The sequence below is a fragment of the Lepisosteus platostomus genome, chromosome 4 (genome assembly GCF_059453375.1).
Source record: "Lepisosteus platostomus isolate fLepPlt1 chromosome 4, fLepPlt1.hap1, whole genome shotgun sequence".
NCBI classification, from domain to species: domain Eukaryota; kingdom Metazoa; phylum Chordata; class Actinopteri; order Semionotiformes; family Lepisosteidae; genus Lepisosteus; species Lepisosteus platostomus.
Genome location: NC_142614.1, coordinates 48,505,928 through 48,513,461, shown reverse-complemented (window position 1 = coordinate 48,513,461; position 7,534 = coordinate 48,505,928). Strand labels below are relative to the sequence as shown.

General features: G+C 36.2%; 1 long non-coding RNA gene across 1 annotated transcript; it reads right to left on the bottom strand.

The window, feature by feature from the left end:
• Positions 1–242: 242 nt before the first annotated feature.
• LOC148673349 (uncharacterized) lies at positions 243–6,312 on the bottom strand. Its single transcript, XR_015936208.1, has 3 exons — positions 6,252–6,312; positions 5,289–5,315; positions 243–359 (listed from the first exon to the last, which is right to left on the bottom strand). It is a non-coding gene; the product is annotated as an uncharacterized LOC148673349 (long non-coding RNA).
• Between the last annotated feature and the right edge of the window lie 1,222 nt (positions 6,313–7,534).

Here is a 7,534-nt window from a genome sequence, read left to right as displayed (position 1 = left end):
ATAAATGACGTGGGTGGAGCTGAATGAACGTGGAGGTTAAGGCGCAGGCAAAGCAAGTGACATTCCAGATATCCTTCAAGGGAATGCGTTTTTAATGAACCGCATATTACGGTGTGAATTTACATGCCATTAATCCTGTGGAAGTGTCCATCCCTCAGCTTTGTGCTTCCTCCTGTGGAAGTACTTCTGACCCTGATGGAAGTACTTCTGACCCTGATTGCTGTCCAGGTCTTTGTCTTCTCATCTTGCTTGGATTCAGTTGTGACCCCACCTCCCGTAACAGCCTCTCCTCCACCTTTCATACTGGGATCCCCCAGCTGTAGAGGATGGAGAATATGGCAGCAACATCCTTCCAGAAACTGTGCAGAATACCAGGAAGTGGGATGAAGGTGTGACACAGGAAATGAACACCATCTGTTTCAGTTTCAACTACAAAGAATATGAGCAGGACAGAAATCTTAAAGGGGTTATTCAAGACATCAATGTTGATGAAATATTCAGGCAATTCATTTTGAACTTTTCTTGACTCCGTATTTGATTCTTGCAAAGGAAAATTAATACTTACAATCATTTAGGATGTAGGATAAGTCAAGCATTAGAATTTAAAATGATATTCCTTTCTGAAAATGGTCAAGCTCTTATTCAGGCCACCTGAAACACTCAAAATAGATATTCAAGCAACTTAACAATAATTAATCATTATCTTTGGTAGGCTTCTTGATTTGCATTTGCAACAGAATAACAGATTGTACGATTTTTGTTGTGATGCACACATTTAGTAAACCGACTTTAATGCTGTCCCCTGTTTTTCCCTACCCCCATAATTCCCTTCTTTCATTGTCTTTTGTGCACTTTCACTTGTAGTTTAGTGTCTATCATGCATGTCTTTTTTATATCCAGCCTTTGATGTTTTATATTTCTGTTGGGTTTGGTAGTGAAATTCTATTGAATTGTGAAGACCTCATGTAATAAACATGTTTTTTTATTTTGCATTTAAAGGTGTTCCTACTTTAACCACATATTTCACACATTCTTCATACCATTTTTTACCTTCCTGCAAGTTCAGGAAATTAGAAATAACATTAGGGCTGAAGGAACAGGGACGAAAGAGATATGCAGTTTTGTTTCATGTAAAAAATCACTGTCAAACTATGAAACCTTCTGCTGAAAAGAAATTCTATTATTATTTCAAGCATTTGAGCCGCCTGTTCAAAAACAAAGTCATTTATTTAATATCTCCAGCAATTTTCTGATTTAAGAGAACCAACTGTTAATTTAAATTGTGTGAAGTTGCAATTTATGTGTGGGTGTTTGTATCTAGGTTGTGGGTTTTCACAACATAGTTACTGAAAACAAGTGTCACAGTTGTTGCTAATGAGAATTATGAAGAAAAAAGTTTTGTGTTATAAAAGGAGAATACACGACACAGAAAACCGAATCTGTGACTCAAGAGTGAAGAGTGGGAAAATTCCAACAAAACACCCTCAGCTGTTCTAGAGAAAGAACTTTGAAGTCAAGAGAAATGAAACTTAGCAGTGTATAATAACCTTTCAATAAAGCTACAGATATATGTTGTGAACTAGTGCAAGTGTAGACTTAGATTTACTCACAACTCCTAAATTGACGTTTGCTACCATCAATCTCACAGGCTTTTTCCTAGAATCAGTTTAACAAAAAAATGAAAACTGAACAACAAACATGTTATGTTTTGTATTGTTTTGTTTTTACAATGGCAAGATAATATATTGATCTCAGGTTGGTTGTGACTAAAATAATTATAGTACAGAATGTCATCTTGACATGATATACAGTATGTACTGTATGTACAGATAACTGCCAAAATAAAGGAAGCACTGAAGTAAATGAGGAATTCAAAGTACTGTACTGTATATCAAAAGCAGGTACTTCAACATAGGTGTGGTTCTCAAGTTAAACAATTAACATCTCATCATTCTTAGGTTTGTAAAACAAATGCTGGGCAGTTCTAGTTGCCCATAATCTTGGCTACCATGGCTCGAAGAAGAGATCTCAGTGACTTTGAGAGAAGGGTGGTTGTTGAGGCATGTTTGGCAGGAACATCAGCAACGAAGACTACTCAGCTTGTTGATGTTTCCCGAGGAACAGAGGCTAAGGTGAGGTTGGCATGGAAGTCTGAGGGAAATATCATCATCTAGGGGCAATTGGACAAAAGTGCATATTTGACGACCATGATGTCTGTGCATTGGTTCAAGATGCAAAGCAAAACAGACAAGCAGCTCTGAACCAGTTGACTTGAAATGTCAATCTAAGGTGTGAGCAGGCTGTGTCATCAAGTACAGTCCATTGAGAACTTCACACAGAGGCATACTATGGTCGGGTTGCGGTGCATAAATCCCTTATTACTCCTAAAAATGCACTTTTTTAAGTATCACATGGTCAGATGAGCCATCTTTCACCCTGTTCTCAAAAACAAAACAAAAAAAGACAAAAGAAGCCTACTGTGCTTGGTGGGGGGTGCATTTTCCTGGCATGGTTTAGGTTCACTCAGCCCATAATTGGTCAAGGTAAATGCCAATAAATACAAAGCCAATGTGAGTGATCACGCTCATCCTGTGGTGAAGTATTACTATTCTGTACTATTCTGACGTAAGTACTATTACGTCATTCTGGAAGGGAGTCTTCCAGAATGACGATGCCCCCATCCACAGTGCACAAGGGGCCATTGAATGGTTTGATGAACATCACAACAATGTCAACCTATATGCCATGGCAGGCCCAGTCACCAGATCTCAACCCAGTTGAACACTTATGGGAGATTATAGAATGGAGCTCAAGACAGCTTTTTTCACCACCATCAACAAAACACAGATGATGTAATTTCTCATGAAAGAACAGTGTTGCATCTGACCAGTAGAGTTCTGTGCCAAGGTCTATTAAAGCTGTACTGATGGCTCGTGGTGGCCCAACATCCTATTAAGGCATTTTATGTTGGTGTTTCCTTTATTTTGGCAGTTACCTGTATATATAAAACAAAATAATATCAAAGAAAAATAACTTCCATATTTGTTATTATACTCCAAGAATAAATGTCCTCTAACCACACAAGGATAAAGTCAATGTTTTACTTCTTAAAAGAATCATTACCCAAATAAACCATAAAAATCAAATAAGTTTCAACACCTCATAATTAATTCACAAACAAGTGAGCAAAGACACACCTCATTTTAAAGTGACAATGATAAAGGGAAAAGTAAATTACCTTTATACAGGTGACACTGGAAACTTAATAAATAAACTATATGAAGACATTATGTAGAAGAACTGAGCGTCTGTATGAATACATACATTCATGCTGTATATATGCTCAGAGCATTTCAGCTGGTGTGTTAGACATGTTTTTACATCGATTTAACTATAAAAGTTTTATATGGCACAAGGCTGTGGAGGGCATATGTTACTGGATACTATGAAATATCCTGACATAATTTCACAGACACCTCTGTGGTAACTGCTTACTTGAAGACCAGGCTGCCAAAACTGACAAATGGGACTAGAATTATTTCACATGGCAGAAGAATATTAGTTAAAATTTTCTGTTTTTTTTTTTCACTTAAACAAGCATTTGTGTAATGGGAGTCAAGCACCCCAGGGTGAGCATTGTGCTGGAATAACATCCCTTGAGTGGTTCTGGATTTCCTGAAGCCTTGTGCTCAGCCATCTCAGGCAAATACTTACACCAACCAACACTCCTTGTGGAGTACACTTTTCCTTTACACCTTGTAGCCTGATATTGTTCTATCTCAAGAATTAGGCAGTCTGGGCTGGTCAATACTAGGCTTATTCACATTCCTCTTGCAGAGGAAAGTTATATCCACAAAAAGGCCAACAGCCAAAATGTTGTGTTTCTCCTTTCTGTTTTTCAGCGTGGAATTAACATTTACTTGTCACTTCGCAGCTAGCATATGCTGACGTATACAAAACTGTCAATGGATGAACTTTTGGAGGTTCCAGGGGGACTGCCGATGAAAAGCAGCTATGCGGAATCTTCAAGAAGTTCAAGAAGGCAATAAAACAGTTTCTTATAAACAAAAATAAATAAAATAGACTAGACTTTATTAGACTTCCAATCATAACCATTCTTATTTGAGAAGCACATAAGGGCTTACTGCTGTATAACAAATGTCAGGCAGTGCAACAAATAGCCAAATGCAAAAACTAGTTATAAACTTGTGTACATCAGCATAGACAAAATAGACAAAATAATTCAAAATGATTCAATTTCAGTCACTGGCCTTTCTTTTTTTTTCTCTTATTAGCTTACTATATCTAAAGTCTTTACCTATTAAGAATATTTATAACTTTTATACCATTCAAAGCAAAAAAGAGTTTTGTGTAAAATATTGTTTGGATATTAGTTTAATTTAAAGTGCTGAGTGTAAAATAACTATTAACTGAAGTTAATATGCATACAAGAAATATCACTTTGCATCCATAATGAAAAATATTCCTTTGGTCAATAAACAAGTTTATGAAGATGCTGATTTACACATTAACAGCATGAAGTAATTTTCAGGAACAGCTACTCAGTGATGACAGCAGAAAACTTGTGTCAATATTTTTGTTTCTCAACCATACAGTTATATAGAAAAAGGTGACAGATGGACTTGCTTTCTTTCACAAAAGATGTTTGCTTCCTCCATATGGTGGCAATAAATATTTGGTTTGGACTTTGCTCATTTGGTTTCTATATCAACATGCTTCAGTTTACTTTCAAATTGTTTTTCAGTCATTCATCCATTTTCAAACCACTTCTTCCAATTGAAGGTCATTGAGGAGCCAGAGCCTATCCCGGCAAGCATTGGGCACAAGGCAGGGTCCACACTGGAAGGGATGCCAGTCCATCCCAGGGCAGAGAGATAAAACAGACATACACACTCACAAATGGGCCAGTTTTCCCAAGTCCAAGGACTGAGGAGGAAACCATAGTATCTGGAAGAAACCCAAATAGGCACGGGAAGAACATACTGCATCCAGATCCCAAAGTCATTAACGGTGCAATTCTCTTCATTCAAAACCATGTCTATCTCTGACAGCAGGGCCTCACACTTGAGCTTGTTGAAGTCCTGATGCAGGGCTTCGAGGATGGCCTTCTCATTATCACTAACAAGTCAGACCAAGGCCTCCAGCTAGTCATTGCATGTGACATACAGTATACTGTATGTCATTTCACATTAGAAAACTCACATACTGTACCAGTTTGACAAATAGTACCCACAAAAAGCAAGAACAAACATATCTAATTTACTTACCGGTTATGCATGATTTCTCAGCAATACCTAGAAAAGCAAACATGATAAAGAAAAATGCTGTGGCTGCTGTTGAATGTATTATTGTAACAGATGTGTGAATATTTGTAGTCTCCAAAATATACTTAACCATGACTAAATGTAACTATTTTTCCTTTATTTTGGTTATTCATTTTATCTTTCTCTTCACATATTGCATTGCTACTTCTCTACATAATGTTGTGTTGGTATTTCTTATTTCGTTAGGTTATGATGTACAATAAGTTTTATTGTATCACTGTTCTTGTTGTTCTATGTATCCTAGTTACAGTTATCTGTAGGTTTTTGCTTTTTTGTTTGTAATAATGTTTCTTTAGTCTCATTGAGTAAAGATGTGTGCTACATGTATATTACATGTACGTGTAACAACAACAATAATCCAGGGTGGTTATTCGTGATAATTCTTAAACCGTTGTGTTGTAATAGAAAGACGGGTCTTTGTCCATTACTAACCATTTTCTTAGGAAGAGAAAATGTATTCATTTAGTAATTCACCTATTAAGCCTTTTCATGGCAGTGCTGTTGTAAAGCACTTTGCTGGAACATCTGTGATTACCCTGTTATTTTAAGAGTCTGATGCACTTACGTTGAAGCATTTGTGTGATGAATAAACCTAAAAAATAAATGGATGGCTCTACAAAATCAGTGAAAGCAATATGTTTAATGTAACCATTTTCTGCAGTCAGTTTCATAAATTGTCTATGTGAAAGCATTTGATTGCTTATTTATTCCATTTATGTTTTATGCAAATATACAAAGGTGCCTTCTACCACAAAAAATACAGATTATTCTTGTTAATGTCAATTTACTGAAAGTCAGAAAGGCACTTTAAAAAAACAACACAATGCAGACAGAAAATCACTGAAGGAAAAATTGTGAATAATATAAATGCAAAAAATGAAATGCTGTTAAAAGTCAATGTCATACCAATGTATCCAAATCCCCAAAACGTGCGTCTGCCCCGGCTTTCAGGAAAACATCAGGAAAATGTTCTACAGTATCTCAGGGTAGTTGCTATGACAACTGTTCAAGTGCTGCACAGACTCGGTAGCACATACCAAGCTGAAGAATAATAATTGAAAATGAAGATTTCTCACTGATGCACCCCAAAAGCTCATAAAAAATTACAGTTCAAGAGTAATCCAGGGACATTTTGTTACAAAAAGAAAAACACTATAGAGATGCTGTTATCACATGTATCTTATTCCAAATACAGTACCTAATTTGGGGAATGTTCCTGGAAAGGAGCACTTGCAGACACTTGCCTGAAAAATTAGTCTAACCTGAATATTCTTTAAACTACTCTCTCCTTTCAGACCATTAAAGGGAAATATTATTTAAAATTAATTAAGTAATAATAGGTTTGTACATTCAACAGAAGGTTCATTCTACAAACTGAAAACTTCCTAGTGATGAGATCCATAAACAATGATAAGGAGACTTTTATTTTCAACGTATAAGTCATGAAATGGACATTTCTGAAAGCAGAGGTACAGTACTAGACCTTTTTAATCCTGTTAACAACTACACCATTTACTATGTTTGTAACAGGTAAAATTATGTGTGTAATTCTAATTACATATCTTATATGTAATTACATTAAATTAATATTAACATATAAAAGTATATATTATATTAAATAAAAATATGATGTAGGTAGATACAGTAGGTAATTTCTATGTTTGAGCCACAGGAGGTAACCAGGCTAGAGATTATTTTGACTCCCTCCTGGAAGGAACACTTGTCCACTGCAGGGATTACCCCCCAGCAATACTGGTCCCCTTTTTAAACCATTGCATGGACTGGAGCAACTGGGGTAAAGTACTGGAATTTACTAAGGAATAACAGCAGGTCTACAGCAGAGACTTACAACCAGTCAGTTATGAGACCAGAGATTTACTCATTTTAACACTCTTAAAGTATTTATCAGCCATATAACCTTTGAAAAATCATCCTATTGTTCTTGCTATGCTGTACATTAACATGAGCACTTAACGATCACAGTGTGTATTATGATCACCAACAAATGCTGTCTTCTCAGGTTTGGCTTGGTTGATACAGCAGAGAGAGACACTGATGGCATGTCTGTACTCAGAAAAGAGAGAGCTGAAGGCTACAGATTGATATACCATATATAATTCATTTTCTGTGATATGAGATACTACGTGACCCATGACAGAATTTCACTGACTTGTGAAAATTTCTCCTAA